Consider the following 17,262-nt stretch of genomic DNA (forward strand, 5'->3'; position numbering starts at 1 on the left):
AGAAATCACTTGGCTTGACCAATTCTTCCCTAGGGTTAGTTTCTTCTGGCTTAAATCCCTATTTTGCCAGCATCAGATGGTTTACACCAAATGATGATGCACATAGGGTAATCATACCCCCAGGCTTGTGTATGTGTTATGCACATGCTTGTGTTATGAGCAAAACTGATGTTTGCTCATGGATTTGAGTATACCTCACTCCAGCTCCTAGAATTAATTGTTGGTGTAGAGGATTGCTTCTAGGACGTGCTTGTGCTTGTCCTGCTCCTCCTTGCTAGCTGGTGCTGCTTGGTTAATTTCAGTGGTTTGCTGGATTAGGTTGAGCAGCTCTGGCTGTTCACCTGTTCTTGCTGTTCTTGATGTGTTCTTACTGTTCTTACCCAGATGCTTGTGTCGATGAGCATCTAGGGTTTGGTGACTGAAAAGTTAATATACCCCTGGTGCTCTTCTCCTTGGTCGACAGCAAGGTGTGGTGTGTGGTGACTCTCCCTGTGTGAGTGTGCTGGTGAGCATGCACACATGCAGTGTGAGCTGCCTGTGTGTGTGTGTGTGTTCCTGATACTTTGCACTTGGCTGTGAGAGGATCAGCTCGGCAGCTTTGGTCATATCCTCTCCAATTTCATTTTATTTCTAACCTGCCAAGTGGCTATGCCACTTGGCATAACTTGTGTTTGTTGTGTTTATGTGCAGGTTCAAAATGATGATCAAATGAACATGATGATCTTCAAGCTCAAGATTAGATGATATTCACATTGTAGTATTTAGGACAGATTCATACTTGTACTTTTCTTTTATCTTCTTTTTCTATTTATCCAAATTTGTGTAATGTGTTGTAATAATTCATTTATTTCAATTCTGAATATTGTAATTGACAATGTATAATGTGTGATTATCAATAAAGCTCCCATTTTCCTTAATGAGCTTTACATAATTGTTGTATTACTTATAGTCTTGATTATTGATAATTATTTATGAAATTATCTCAAGTTTGAATTATGTGATAATCATTTGATGTTTGAATTTGAATTTCAAATTCAAATTTGGATTGAATTCAATCATACAACTTAGTTTAGAATTCAATCATGCAACTTAAGTTTGTGATGCAAACTCTCCACTCTCTTCTCAAAACCCTAGTTTAGTTGAATAAGGAACAGGTTTGTCGCACTCTCGAAACCCTAACCCTGTAAGGTGTCGAGAGAGAAACTTGTCCCCCTTCGATGCAGTTTTTGTTTAAAAGCGCGAAATTTCACCGTAAATTACAATGCAATGCACATCCCTTTCTAAAATCTACCCCTCGATCGTCTCTAAACCTGGGACATTACAGCCTTTCCCCCTTAAAGAAAACTTCGTCCCGAAGTTGTGGTTGTAATACCTGAAGAGTTCGGGGTATGTTTTCCTCAGGTCTTCCTCCTTTTCCCAGGTAGCTTCCCTCTCGGGGTGATGCTTCCATTGTATCTTGCAGTATTTGATAGCTTTATTTCTGAGTTGTTTCCAGCTCTCCTCGAGAATCTTGGCTGGCTTCTCGATGTAAGTCAAGTCTGGTTGTAACTCGAGCTCTTCATGTGATACTGGTTCATCGGGGGTCTTCAGACACTTCCGGAGTTGCGACACATGGAATACATTGTGAACCTGAGATAACCTTCCCGGTAATTCCAATTCAAAGGCTAATCCTCGGTTTTGACTCAAAATCTTGAAAGGTCCGATGTATCTAGGACTGAGCTTTCCTTTTACTCCAAACCTCTGGAGTCCTTTCATCGGGCTTACCTTAAGATATACCATGTCTCCAACTCGTGGCTCCCATGTTCCCCTCTTCTGATCGGCATAACTCTTTTGTCGACTTTGGGCTATCTTGAGCCTATCTCTGATAATGTCAATGATTTGTTGTTTTTCCTTGACATAGTCAGGATTAAACTCCTTGCTTGCTCCAGCTTCATACCAACATATCGGTGATCTACACTTCCTTCCATACAGAGCTTCAAACGGTGCCATCTTGATGCTGCTTTGATAGCTATTATTATATGAAAACTCTGCTAGTGGTAAGTGCTCCTCCCATGATCCTCCGAAGTCTAGGGCACAAGCCCTAAGCATATCCTCTAAGATTTGGTTGGTTCTCTCGGTTTGTCCACCTGTCTGGGGATGATAAGCGGTACTATAGTCCAACTTAGATCCTAAAGCTTCGTGTAGTTGCTTCCAGAATGCTGATGTGAACACAGATCCTCGATCCGACACGATCTTCTTGGGCACTCCATGCTTACTCACGATCTCTTTGATGTAAAGATCGATGAGTTTCTCTACTTTGTCCTGCTGATTTACCGCTAGGAAGTGTGCACTCTTCGTCAACCGGTCCACGATTACCCATATCATGTCCTTCTTTTTATTAGTCATGGGTAGTCCGGTGATGAAATCCATCCCTATTTCCTCCCATTTCCACTCTGGAATAGGTAAAGGTTGTAACTTTCCTGCCGGACTCTGGTGTTCAGCCTTCACTCTCTGGCAGGTATGGCATTCCGCCACATATTGTGCTATCTCTCTCTTCATATTATTCCACCAGAATAACTCCTTTAGGTCCATGTACATCTTTGTACTACCCGGATGAATGGAGTATGGTGTTTGATGGGCTTCCCGGAGTATTACTTCCTTAATTTCAGCAATATCCGGAACACAAATTCTCTTCTGGAACCATAATGATCCAGATTCTCCGCGGTGAAATTCTGATGGTCTTCCTTCATCTATTCTTCTCATCTCCTCAACGATGAATGGATCGTCCAGCTGACCCATCATGATCTCATTCTTCAGGTTAACATTTAGCTCATCGGCTACTTGCAACGCCGATAATCCTTCATGGGCTTCCTTCTCCCAAAGTTGTATTTGGGCTTGGCTTATTTCCTTCCTCAACTCCGGTGAGATTTCTTGTTCCACTCCGCTGGTGCTCTTCCTGCTCAGGGCATCTGCTACAACATTGGCCTTTCCTGGAGTGTAATTGATGGTCAAATCATAGTCCTTAATCAGTTCAAGCCATCTTTTCTGTCTCATATTGAGTTCCTTCTGAGTGAAGAAGTATTTGAGACTCTTATGATCCGTATAGAGCTCACACTTGGCTCCATAAAGAAAATGTCTCCAAGTTTTGAGTGCAAATACAACTGCTGCTAATTCCAAGTCATGTGTTGGATAATTTACTTCATGAGGTCTGAGTTGCCTTGATCCATAAGATATCACTTTCCGATCTTGCATGAGTACGCAACCCAATCCATGCTTGGATGCGTCACAATACACGGTGTAATCCTTGCCAACTTCCGGAACTGCTAACACCGGTGCTGTGGTGAGTTTCTCTTTTAGAGTTTGAAAACTCTTCTCACACTCCTCTGACCACACGAAAGGTGTGTTCTTCCTTAACAGCTTTGTCATTGGTCCTGCTATCTTGGAGAATCCTTCAATGAATCTCCGATAATATCCTGCCATTCCTAGGAATCCTCGGATTTCCTTGACAGTCTTGGGTGCTTCCCATTCTAAAACTGCTGCTACCTTGCTCGGGTTAACAGCAATTCCATCTTTGCTAATGACATGACCAAGAAATTCCACTTGATCTAGCCAAAATTCACACTTGCTGAATTTGGCATAGAGTTGATGTTCCCTTAGTGTTTGCAACACTAGCCTCAGATGTTCAGCATGTTCGGCCTTGTTCTTGGAATATATCGAGATATCATCGATGAATACGATGACAAACTTGTCTAGATATGGCATGAAAATCTTATTCATGAGATTCATGAATATTGCTGGGGCATTGGTTAATCCAAAAGGCACTACAAGGTATTCATGATGTCCATACCTTGAGACAAAGGCAGTTTTCGGAACGTCTTCCTTCTTGATCTTTATCTGGTGATAACCGGATCTTAGATCAATCTTGGAAAATACTCCTGCGCCTCTAACTTGATCGAATAGATCTTGTATTCTTGGAAGTGGATACTTGTTCTTGATTGTAACGTTGTTCAGATTCCTGTAATCTCCGCACATCCTTCTTCCTCCATCCCTTTTATCCACGAAGATCACAGGTGATCCCCATGGTGAAACACTTTCTTGAATAAAACCTTTCTGTTCCAAATCATCCAATTGCTCCTTAAGTTCTTTCAACTCCTTGGGCCCCATCTTGTATGGTGCCTTAGCAATCGGAGCTGTTCTTGGAATTAGGTCGATAGTGAATTCTATCTCCCTATCTGGTGGCATACCAGGTAATTCCGCAGGAAATACATCCTGGAATTCATTTACTACAGGTATATCCTCTAATTTCACCTCCTTCATGCTGTTCAGCTGTAGCTCCACTTCAATCTGTGTATGTTTGTCGCCTTGGTAAACCATTCTACTTCCATCGGGGCTTTTCAAAGATACGGTCTTGTTCACACAGTCGATCAATGCTCCATTAGCTTCTAACCAGTTCATACCAAGAATGACATCAATGTCCTTCATCGGTAAAATGAACAGGTCCGCGTCAAACGCGCACTTATTGATCATGATGACTTGTTTTTGTTTGGTATGGGTTACTACTATCGTTCCCCCCGCAGAAAGTATGGTTATGGGTGTATCTAACTTAGTGCAACTAATCCCATGTTTGATGATGAATTGTTGAGAAATGAATGATGTAGTTGCACCAGTATCAAAAAGTACTTTGCCAAGATGAGTGAGTATCTGGAGCGTACCTATCACCGCCTGATCGGAGTTGACCACCTCCTCCAGACTGGTGCAATTCAGCTTGCCGAAGGGCTTCTTATTCTTCCAGTTCCCTCCGGTGTTTCCTCCTCGACTTCCACCTCCTCCTGACTGACCTCCTCCACTAGTTTTCTTGGGGCAGTCCTTCAGCATGTGCCCCTCCTGACGACAACCAAAGCATATTATCCTTGGCTTTCTACAGTCCTTGGCAAAATGCCCTGGAAGTCCACAGCTTCGGCAAACCATTGGATTAGCAGTCTGAAACGCTTGGTTCCTCCTGCTACTGTAGTAGTTGCTGTTGTTGTTGTTGTTGTTGTATCTTGGCTTGAAACTCAAGCTAGTATTGGGCTTGTTACTAACAAACCTCTTAGGCTCAAACTTGGCCTTTTTCCTTTTCTCCTCCTGCAGTTGTTTAAAATCATCTTCCAGAGTGATGGCAGCATCCACCAACTCTTGAAACTCCGTTGCTCTCATCATACGGAGCTGTACCTTGAACTGGGGACTTAACCCCCTCAGAAACCTCTTCTTCTTCTTGTCCTCGGTGTTAACTTCTTCAACCGCATACCAGGACAGCTTTGAGAATTCCCTGACATAAGTCAGGATTGCCTTGTCCTTCTGCTCGAGACTTTCAAATTCTTGACGCTTCAGCTCCACAATACTTTCAGGGACATTGGATTCCCTGAACTTCCTCGTGAACTCCTCCCAGGTAAATACCTTTCCAGCCGGATAAACAGCTACGATATTGTCCCACCATGATGCGGTAGGTCCACACAGCAGATGAGTAGCATAACGAACCTTCTCTTGGTCGTTACATCCAACGGTATTGAGCTTTCGCTCGGTATCCATAAGCCAATCTTCCGCGTCCATTGGCTCGGGCGCGTATGCGAAAGATATAGGCTTGGTGTTCTGGAAGTCTGCTAATGTGACTCCCGGATTCTCGGGTCTTTCCACCCTGTTCTGTTGCAGCAATTCTTGGAAGAATTTGTTCTGCTGCTCCAACGTTATCCGTTGTCTTTCCTCTACCAGCTGCATGTACTGGACGAAACTTTGCTGCGTCATGGGTGGTGGTGGTGGTGGAAACTGATCTCTGGCTGCTCCCTCAGCCTCTTCCTTTTGTTTTGCTTCACGCTCCATGCGCTGCGCTTCGGTCTCCTCTCCTAACGCTCCCGACATAACCCCCTAGTTCTGCAACACAAGATGATACTCATAATTACTCCATGCGCAAGTTTTCTGAGCTCAACTTTGTGCACAGAACTAGTCACGCAATGGAAATCAAGAAGCAAATCCAAATCATACAAAACATATACCATGTATATACATACTTAAGTGGTCTTATTACAATACTCAAGTCGATGTGAGTATGCAAACTCACTTATTAAAGTATATGTACAAATTTATACAAATATTACATACTATAATACACGTGGTACTTGTGTATTATAGCCTCGCCTCCCTTGGTGGAATCTAGTCGATCTTCACTCCCGGTACATCCCAGGCTTCCATCCGGTCGAACGTGTCGTCCTCCTGATAGACCCTGGAACATAAGGTCTCCCCGTTGGCTGGTAATCCGAATCAGATGATGATCCTAGGGAGAAATCAGTCTTCACAAACTGATCGTTAAGTGCATCATAGTCCACCCATCGGGTGTACTCCCCTGTAGCTCCACCATAGGTGTTTCCAACACTCGTACCCGACTCAACCTGTGTCGGATACCCTCCATCAACTCCTTCATTACTAGGATAACTCTGGTTCTGGGTTGTGGCGTCATCATTCATCTCCCCATCATAATACACAGAAGTACTATGAGTTCCAGTATCAGATCCCCAACGCCAACCCGTGGAATTTTCTATAGGAGTCTCGGAACGCTGATTGTTTCCGGATTCCTCTCCGCCCTCATATCCCCCATAGGAACTTCCCAGATAGTTCCCAGGTGTAACAGGTGTAGTTTCACGCTCAAGAGGATCAATACTAATGTAGTCACCAGCTGAGTAAACTGGTGTGTGCACCACATTCTCCATAGGTTCTTTCCCCCTAATCTCCTCCTTGGGTTCAAGAACTCCTCTAGCATCGTATCAATTGCTCCGTCGATGATGGTTCAACTGAAAGAGTAATGATATGAAGTTGCGGCTATTATCCATGTATTTTGCAGCTGCTATGGGTTTGCGTTTTGCATATTTGTAGTGGTTAAGCATGGGATCTTCTTCCTCCTGATTATGAGGAATATGGGAGAATTCGGAACCCATAAGCTCTTTCGTCTTATGTTCCCGAATGTCGGTTATGGCTCTCATAACAGCTATATGGTAGGCTGTGTTGATAGTCCTGGCTTCCCCTGCTGGCATGACTACGCTCATTCCCTGAGATTCGGGAAGTCGCAGTCCTACCCTACACTTGGCCAATACAGTACCATCATAGTACATGTATTTCTTTACTTGGATCTGGGGATCACACCCAAATTCAAGTAACATGGCTCGTAGAATATCTGCAAGTCCTCCTTCGTATTCACTCAGTGTGGAATCCATCACTTTCACGTTTCGTCCGGGACGTGAACTTGCCATGTTGGCTGTAGAAATAGAAAGATTATAAGATTAGTAATAATGCATCATAATAGAGATAATAAAGAATTATCGCACTAAAAGATATGATTGTTGTATTCTCAATTGAATATACACCATATTTTTAGAGAATTCTTTACTAATCCTATTTGACTCCTAACGTTTGGTCCCATTTACTAGGTTCCAACCTAAGGTCAAAGCTTTTGCTCTGATACCAACTGTGGTGACCCTGCATACCACTGCATGTTGTAGTATGCCAGTCGTTGATATAACATTCACGAAGTACCATTCCGCAAATATTACATCCCTCAGAGTAGTACAACAGAACATAGCAGGTCCATAACTCATTCATTTATTATTACAAATATCATACACATGTCGTCTCGGAGCTCCTCTTGGGTCGTAAGAGGAATACTCCTGGGTTCGAGGTGAACCCAACTTAGCTTACAATATAAGAGTCTCATTAAGTTATACATTTATTTCCTCGAGCAGCTAAATACTAAGAGTTCGGGCTGCTCGGTTACTACTACTACTGGATATCTCTAGGCTTGATCTCCTCCTAAGCCTCCCCGGATCCGTAGACGATGAGATAGTCTACGCCTTCGATGCCTCCAGAGAGGTCTGTTCTTCATAGCCGATGATCTCGGCTCCTTCATTGTTGTCGTAGTCCTCCTCCGCACGATCTGGACAATCTAAGCATGGGATTTAAGAGTGGTATGAGTACGAGCGTACTCAACAAGTTCATTATAGATAAGAGGTGTTTAATGCACTAGCTACGATATTAGACCAGAAAGTCTAATACCAATGCAAGTTTTGGTAAACATTTCTTCAAGAGATTGCTTTTATTCCAAAGAGCTATGTCCGTCAGCCTTCACCGGTTTACTAGAACTTCATGGAGCACCTTTCCGATCGTTGTCATAGCTCCTTATCCCGGAACAGGAGTGACAGTCACAGCTTCTTACACTCTGCAGAGGTGTGTTGCTTTACCCATAAGAGATCTTAACCTTGGTGCCAACCGAGCAGCTTTCCCGTCCACACTTCCTTCGGTGTGAGGCCCGGTATAAGGTCTAGCCAATCATGTTCCTCCGCTACCTCGAACACCCACCCTTTGTTGCATGCCCCGACCCTGGGTCCTCGCCGGTCCCATTATTCCCACTCACGGGTGGACCCCGACCACGACGACAGTTTGGGATCGAACCAAACTCCTTCGCCGGTAGCTGCAACCCATCATAGACCGCAATACCGTGGGGACTTAAGGCTTCCCCAGCCAACCGCTTGCACTTCGAGCGACAAGTGTCTACGGACTATGCCGTGGGGACTTAAGGCTTCCCCAGCCTACCGCTTGCCCTGACAGAAACAAGTGTCTACGGTAAAGCGCATCCGTTGATGAACGAGAGGTGGAAACACTTTTGACTACTCCGTCCCACTCCGGTTCTTATGGTTAACACGGGTATTACGCCACAAGAATCACTGGCGACATTTGTTGTATAATCCTAGATGGATATAACCTTTGCAATGGAACCTCCACCATATCAACACAATCCATGGTTCCATTGCCCACCACATAGTCATATTCATAGTTATGAAAGTAGTGGTTTTGATTTTTATGCAATAGTGATAACCATAATACTTTGCAAGTAATTTGATAGAAATACTCAAATGACATGAGCAAGTGATGAACTTGCCTGAACACTGCAAAGTTTTGCAGTTGGATGGTGTGGACTGACCCTTGTCCTCTGTCTCTGAAAAATAGCATCATTGTCCGATAAGGGCAATGGTTAAAGAAGCAATTATGCATGATTCCAGTTTTAGGGTTTGATTCCCCCCCTTCCGATATCGTTGTTATTTTATGTGAGAGGTTAATACTAAGAATAATTTGGAGACACTTAATTTAGGGTAAATACAACCTTGAAATATTGTCAAGGTGTGTTTTATAGTCCAATTACATTAATGGACTTATTTTCTTTATTGAAAATAATATGTGTGATTTAAATCATTATTTAATTCATCAAATTAAGACTTATTCTTAATTATCTTCAAAAATTCTCTTTGATATTTTATTTGGATAGAGAATTTTATGCTGATTGATTTTCATATTTTTAATTATTTTTTAGAGCTATTTAACATTTTTTATATAATTTCAAAGTTTCTGTATTTATTGGAATTATGAAATGACTGAATTGCCTCGGGCCCACCCGGCTGCGGCCCCGGTGGGTTAACCCTAACCCGAGCCACTCGTGGCTCGGTCGGTCGCACCGACCCCTTCTCCTCCACTCGCGCACGAACCCTAGCCCTCACGGCTCTGGCGATCCCCGCGTCGCCGCCTCCTTCACCGAATTTTCCCGGCCAACTCCGGCCGTCGCCGCCGGTGAGGTTAGGTGGATCTGCACCGCCTCTCAACGGCGGACACGGTGGTCCGCGTCGATCTGACGCTTGCGTCCCCGTTCGCTCGACCTCGACCCTCAAGTGCGCCAGGCTCTTCGGCGTTCATCGCCGTCGTGCGCTGGAGAAGCCGTGGGCTTCTTCCTGGCGCCTCTAGCGTTGTGTCGCCACCGCGAGCCTCGCCGTGGTGGTGCTGGTGCTGCTTCTCCGCCGCGGCCTGGCCTGGCTGGCGCCGCCGCTCGCCCGGCGTGTGCCGCTGTGGCCGCCACGGCCGTGTTCACTGGCCCCCCTCACCTGTGAGTGCTCTACGCCTCTTCTCTCTCTCTCTCACTCTGCTCCATCTACTCCTGTTCGACTAGCTCCGCCGCTGGCCTGCTCTCCCTGTGGAGATGCTTGCCATGTAGATGTACTGCTGCGGCTATGCTCCTGCGGCCTTACGCCATTACTGCTGTGATTGTGCTGACATGCGCATGTTGTTGCTATTCTGCTCTACTGCTTATGCGTGTGCTGCTAAGCCTATGCTCATATTCATGCGAGTTCTTCTTCTGTGCCTCCTCTATACTTGCTCATGGCTTGCCATGTTGCTCCAACTGTTGTTGCTGTTACTGGATAACCATGTGTAGCCTTGGTTCTTGCCTCAGGCTTGATTACTGTGAGTAGTCCTTGCTTTTAGCAAGAGACAGTGTTGTTTGTGTGATGGTTATTGGTTCTGGCTCATGGTAGGCTTGGCCTTGCTTAATTGTTGTTCATATACATCAATTCCTTAATGATATGCTTCTGGATACAATCATAAAAGTGATTTATGTACTTGTTTGTGACTCAATTGTTGCTTACTGTGGCTGTTTAATTTATATGATTCCTGTGTGATGCCAGTGATGCCCTAGCATACCCTGGCATGCTCTAGCAAGCTGTTGATGATCCTGTGTTCATCAGTTGCTTGTTAAAAGCTGTGATGCTCCATCTTGTGCCTTACTGGTGCTCAATTTGAGTTGTGTGTGGTTACAGATAAGTGTTGGTGTGTGCTGTTGTTGGCTTAAGCAATTGTTGTTGCTTGCAGTGATCCATTGGATCCACTGCAAGGCTCTGGTGTCTTGATTACTTATATAAATCATTTATCTGTGTAGCTTAGCAAGATTTATTTGATAAATGTGATCATGTGGTGCTAGGTGAGTTGGGATTAGGCTAGCTGTGAATCAATCCCTTGCTGGATTCTTTGGTTTGCCTTAGTGAGAAATCACTTGGCTTGACCAATTCTTCCCTAGGGTTAGTTTCTTCTGGCTTAAATCCCTATTTTGCCAGCATCAGATGGTTTACACCAAATGATGATGCACATAGGGTAATCATACCCTGTGCTTGTGTATGTGTTATGCACATGCTTGTGTTATGAGCAAAACTGATGTTTGCTCATGGATTTGAGTATACCTCACTCCAGCTCCTAGAATTAATTGTTGGTGTAGAGGATTGCTTCTAGGACGTGCTTGTGCTTGTCCTACTCCTCCTTGCTAGCTGGTGCTGCTTGGTTAATTTCAGTGGTTTGCTGGATTAGGTTGAGCAGCTCTGGCTGTTCACCTGTTCTTGCTGTTCTTGATGTGTTCTTACTGTTCTTACCCAGATGCTTGTGTCGATGAGCATCTAGGGTTTGGTGACTGAAAAGTTTATATACCCCTGGTGCTCTTCTCCTTGGTCGACAGCAAGGTGTGGTGTGTGGTGACTCTCCTGTGTGAGTGTCTTTGGTGAGCATGCACACATGCAAGGTGTGAGCCGCCCGGGTGTGTGTGTGTGTTCCTGATACTTTGCACTTGGCTGTGAGAGGATCAGCTCGGCAGCTTTGGTCATATCCTCTCCAATTTCATTTTATTTCTAACCTGCCAAGTGGCTATCCACTTGGCATAACTTGTGTTTGTTGTGTTTATGTGCAGGTTCAAAATGATGATCAAATGAACATGATGATCTTCAAGCTCAAGATTAGATGATATTCACATTGTAGTATTTAGGACAGATTCATACTTGTACTTTTCTTTTATCTTCTTTTTCTATTTATCCAAATTTCTGTAATGTGTTGTAATAATTCATTTATTTCAATTCTGAATATTGTAATTGACAATGTATAATGTGTGATTATCAATAAAGCTCCCATTTTCCTTAATGAGCTTTACATAATTGTTGTATTACTTATAGTCTTGATTATTGATAATTATTTATGAAATTATCTCAAGTTTGAATTATGTGATAATCATTTGATGTTTGAATTTGAATTTCAAATTCAAATTTGGATTGAATTCAATCATACAACTTAGTTTAGAATTCAATCATGCAACTTAAGTTTGTGATGCAAACTCTCCACTCTCTTCTCAAAACCCTAGTTTAGTTGAATAAGGAATAGGTTTGTCGCACTCTCGAAACCCTAACCCTGTAAGGTGTCGAGAGAGAAACTTGTCCCCCTTCGATGCAGTTTTTGTTTAAAAGCGCGAAATTTCCCCGTAAATTACAATGCAATGCACATCCCTTTCTAAAATCTACCCCTCGATCGTCTCTAAACCTGGGACATTACAACTGTGGTGACCCGGCATACCACTGCATGGTGTAGTATGCAAGTCTGATATAACACCAATGAAACACCGTTCCACTAATATTATATCGCTCAGAGTGGTACAACAGAAACATATGCGGGTCCAAGGCATGTCTATAGAATTACACACAGACTCTGTTACATAAGATCATCACAGCCTCCTACTTTACAATGAGGTAAAACTGCAGATAACTCCAGAAGAACGAGTCGTAGTCTAATCCTATCACGAACTCTATTTGTAGAGTATTTGACTAGCTATAGAGGCTATGAATAGATTCTAGCTAAATAGGAGCTAGGTTTAGGAAGCTAGTTCCCTTCTATGGCTAAACTAGGTTTTCTCCTTGTTGGCTGTGTATCTGACTCCTCTGACAGGGTCCTGTCTCTTGAAGTAGATGTTGACTCCTCGGCCTTCGAGTTGCACTGTAGATCCTCCTTTGATGCCTCCATATCTAAGCAGGGGATTTAAGAGTGGGATGAGTACGAGCGTACTCAACAAGTTCATTATAGGAAAGAGGTGTTTAATGCACTAGCTACGGCATTAGACCAGAAAGTCTAATACCAATGCAGGTTTTCATAATCATTTCTTCAAAAGGTTACTTTTATTCAGAAGAACTATGTCCGTCAGCCTTCACCGGTTTACTAGAACTTCATGGAGCTCCTTTCCGGCCGCGTTCGCAGTTCCATATCCCGGAACAGGGAGTGACAGGTCACGGTTCATTACACTCTGCAGAGGTGTGTTGCTTTACCCATAAGAGATCTTAACCTTGGTGCCAACCGGGGGCGACCCGTCCACACTTCCTTTGGTGTGAGGCCCGGTATAAGGTCTAGCCAATCATGTTCCTCCGCTACCTCGAACACCCACCCGTTGTTGCATGCCCCGACCCTGGGTCCACGCCGGTCCCATTATTCCCGTAGATTTCAGGGTGGACCCCGACCACGACGACAGTGCTGGGCTCTACCATACACTCCTACGCCGGTAGCTGCAACCCATCATAGACCGCAATACCGTGGGGACTTAAGGCTTCCCCAGCCTACCGCTTGTTCTTCGAGCGACAAGTGTCTACGGACTATGCCGTGGGGACTTAAGGCTTCCCCAGCCTACCGCTTGCCACCGACAGATACAAGTGTCTACGGTAAAGCGCATCCGTTGATGAACGAGAGGTGGAAACACTTTTGACTACTCCGTCCCACTCCGGATCTTATGGTTAACACGGGTATTACGGCACAAGAATCACTGGCGACATTTGTTGTTTAATCCTAGATGGATATAAACCCTTGCAATGGAACCTCCACCATATCAACACAATCCATGGTTCCATTACCCACCACATAGTCATATTCATAGTTATGAAAATAGTGGTTTTGGTTTTTATGCAATAGTGATAATCATAGTACTTTGCAAGTAATTTGATAGAAATACTCAAATGACATGAGCAAGTGATGAACTTGCCTTTCTTGACTGCAAGATTATGCAGGCAAGGTCTTCAATACGCAATAACTCCAAATTCTGAAATAGCATCATCGTCCGGTAAGGACGATGTTTAAAAGATTGGCAAGGATGCAATAATGCATAAGTATGAGATGCAATTGTTCTAAGCGTGTCCTAACCCCGATGATTTAGGATTAGTGAGTGGTAGTGATTGGTTTAGGGTGTGTTGCACTTTTAGAGTGATTCACAACAAGGTTCTTATTCAGGTGTGATTACTTGGTATTATAAACAGGTAGATATTAAGGCATAGTAATCAATTGAGCACACAGAGAATGATAATTGGCATAATGTTAACAAGTAAAGAACAGTGGTTAGTTTTAACACTATATGGCATGGTTAATGATTAATTATCATATAATTCAAAAGAATAACTTTTGAAGAACATGTTCTTTGATAAAGAACAAGTATGACAATTGGGTTTGTGGTTTGCTATAGTTTATTCTGGTTTCCAAGTAGTTCCTGGAGTAAGTATAAAATGGATCACAACATGGTTGGATTTATCAGCAACTAGGCTTGATTGGTTTTATTTGAGCATAAGCAACTTAAGTAATTAATTATACATGGTTGTTATCATGGTGGTTTCATCTTGTTGGTGATAGCTAGCTAGGGTTGATAGGTTCTTATAAGCAGGGTTGATGATGATTCCTTATTTTCTTCAAAAGAATAACTTTTGAAGAACATACTTCTTAAGCAATAAGAAGTATATCAATTAGGGTTGAGGTGGTTTAGGTTTTACTATTGGTTCTATTAACTAAGGAACATTTGGCTCCTAAATAGGATGGTGGATAAGTATCCAATACTAATAAGGTTTAGTGGAGTATGGTTATGGAATGCTCAAGATTTGGTATGATTGCTCCTAAGGTTCATCACATTGGTGTGATGATAAATATGGATATTTAAAGTTGTTGCCTCTAAGTATAGGAACTAGGGTTGGTCCTATTTGATCATCTAGGTTGGATAGGTATGCCTACATGGACTACCAAATTATTGATAATAGGGCTCCTACAATTTTATGTGGCATGGCAAGTATGTAATTGCTATTATGGTTCTATGTATGAAAATTAGAACACCATGATCACCTGTTCTAACCTTGGTTTTAGGTTAGAAGCAAATTAGGGTTTTAGGATCCCACATAAAATTATGGGTTTGTGTTCTTAATTCAATATGGAACTTAAGTTTTCCTAAATGACAATTAGATCTTGGATTAATAACTTCATTAATAAACTTGGAGATATTAGTAACTTTGAAATAATAATATTGGAGTTGGTATTTTATTAATTTTCAATAATTAATAATTAGGTAATTATTAATTAGGGTTTAAATCCTCCTATTACGGATTTAATAGATTATAAGCAAAGTAAAATTAGTTTTAATATTTTTCTGATTTGCTTACTGGTTTTTATTCATTTTAGAAGTTTTTCTTAATTATTGAATTTTAATTGAATTTGGAATTAAAATTAAAGGTTTAATTAACAAGTATTAAATAAGTGAATTTTTATTAAAAATAAAAATTTCATTTTATATTTTTATTGGATAGGGTTTTCTTTTCTAAGAATTTTGATATCTTATTTTCATTTTCCTGAGTTATTATTTATTTTATATAAATTTGTAAAGTTGCAGTAATTATTGAAATGAAATTAAACGAAAATGGCTGAAACTACTAAATGTACCGGGTTAGGCTACCCACCTGGTCACTGACCAGTGGGCCTTGGTCCACGTCGGCTGCCACCGTGGCCTTGACCGGTCAAAATTGGTCACGAGGCCAGGGGAGCTTCTGGCCGACGGCCAACTGCTGCCGTCGACGGCGATTCGGGCTCCCGCGCCAGGGCTGAGGTGCGGGTTGGATTCGCCACGCTATGCTGAACCTACGGGTGGCGGCGCCTCCCCGAAAAGGTCGCCGGAGCGAGCTCGCCGGCGAGGTATCGTGGCGGCGGATTTCAGCATACGATGCTAGGAGGCTATGGTCGTCGATTGGATGCAATAGGAAGCTCAGGAGAACCCCCAGCTTACCAGGAGCGCGACGGTGGGCTCCGTTGGTGCAGAGGTGGTCGGACGGAGAGGCGACGGTCACGGCGGTGCTCGAACGTCTGCGGGGAAGACGAGCTCGGTGAGGTCGCTGCGGGACGCTATGGCTCAATTCCTTGCGCCGGTAGAGCAAGTAGAGCATGGCGGTGGCGATGGCGTCCACGGTGGGGCTTGGGGAGGTTCCTACCGGCGGTGGGGAAGATGGCCGGCGAGCTAGGGTTTGCAAAATTGGGCAAAATGACGAACACGAACAAAGGGAAATGCGGCGGGGTATTTATAGGCTCGTCGTCGGTCGTCGATGGTCGTCTGGTCCACGTTGGCGGCCGGGACGTGGCTCGCCGGCGTCGCGGTGGCGAGCAGCGAGCGTGCCAGGGAACGAACGAGACGAAGACGACGACGTCTTCCTCGTGGGTGGATAAGCGAACGGGTAAGTGGGTTGGGCTGCTGGTGGGCTGGTTCGTGGGCTTCTGTTGGGCTGCGTTGGCCTGGTGCGGTTAGGCTGCTGGTGGGCTACTCCACGGCAGGTGAGTCCAGGTAAGGCTCCTTTCCTTTTATTTTCTGTTTATTTATTTTCTGTTTTCTATTTCATTGATTCAAATTCTATTGGAATTCAATCATGTTTTGTACATTTTTATTGTTTGAATCCTTGTGTAATTCAATCAATATTCTATAAAAATTATTGTTGTGTATTATACACTTTAATATGGGCATTGAAACATTGGTCTATTAGTTACTATTTGACTTTGAATTAAACATCCATATGACATGAATTTGAATATCATCTTGGAAGGACTCAAAGTAGTTTCCAAATGATATTGTACTTATTTGATGATATGTAGGGTTTTATTGAGTATTACTTTGTAAGAAACAAGTCACTAAGTAAGGCTTGTTTATGGAGTCCTATTAAGTAAGTGACTAAGTGGCATGATTTCATGTGCTAAAATATTTCTAAATACTTGATCTCTCATTTGAGAATGTTGGTCACTTACACATGGATTTAATTATGAGTTTAAGTACTAGATGTTTCTTGGGTTTAATTAGTGAAGCATAGAATTTAGCTAATGAGCAATTCTAGGGTTCTAATTATATTCACCTAATGGTACTTGGTTCAAATCTAAATTATGGTTTGGTTTTATAATTGTAATCACCCAAGTGATATACAAACTAGGTTAAGTTACAATTCTAGGTTGTAGATATGGGATGACACCATTTTGCATGTGCTAGGGTTTAATCTCCCCTAACCATGATAAGGTGGTTACTTGCTTAATATTTCATGTGCTTCTCTAATTACTAAGGTTTTGAGAATGGACTCTATCTTATTCCATTGGACTTCTATTAGAATCCTTAATCTATTAAGAAAGTAATTAAAGTGGTTATGGTTCTTTTTATAGTTAACTTTGGTCATATGAATGGATGATTTCTCACCATATTAAGTATGGAGTTTTACTCTAAGGTTTTGTTATGTTTCTTAGGTGAAGGATAAGTGGAATGCAGATGTGGTAGAACTCTACTTATGATCACCATGTGGTCCACACGTTAAGGTT

Source organism: Lolium perenne, chromosome 1 (genome assembly GCF_019359855.2).
Source record: "Lolium perenne isolate Kyuss_39 chromosome 1, Kyuss_2.0, whole genome shotgun sequence".
NCBI classification, from domain to species: Eukaryota; Viridiplantae; Streptophyta; class Magnoliopsida; order Poales; family Poaceae; genus Lolium; species Lolium perenne.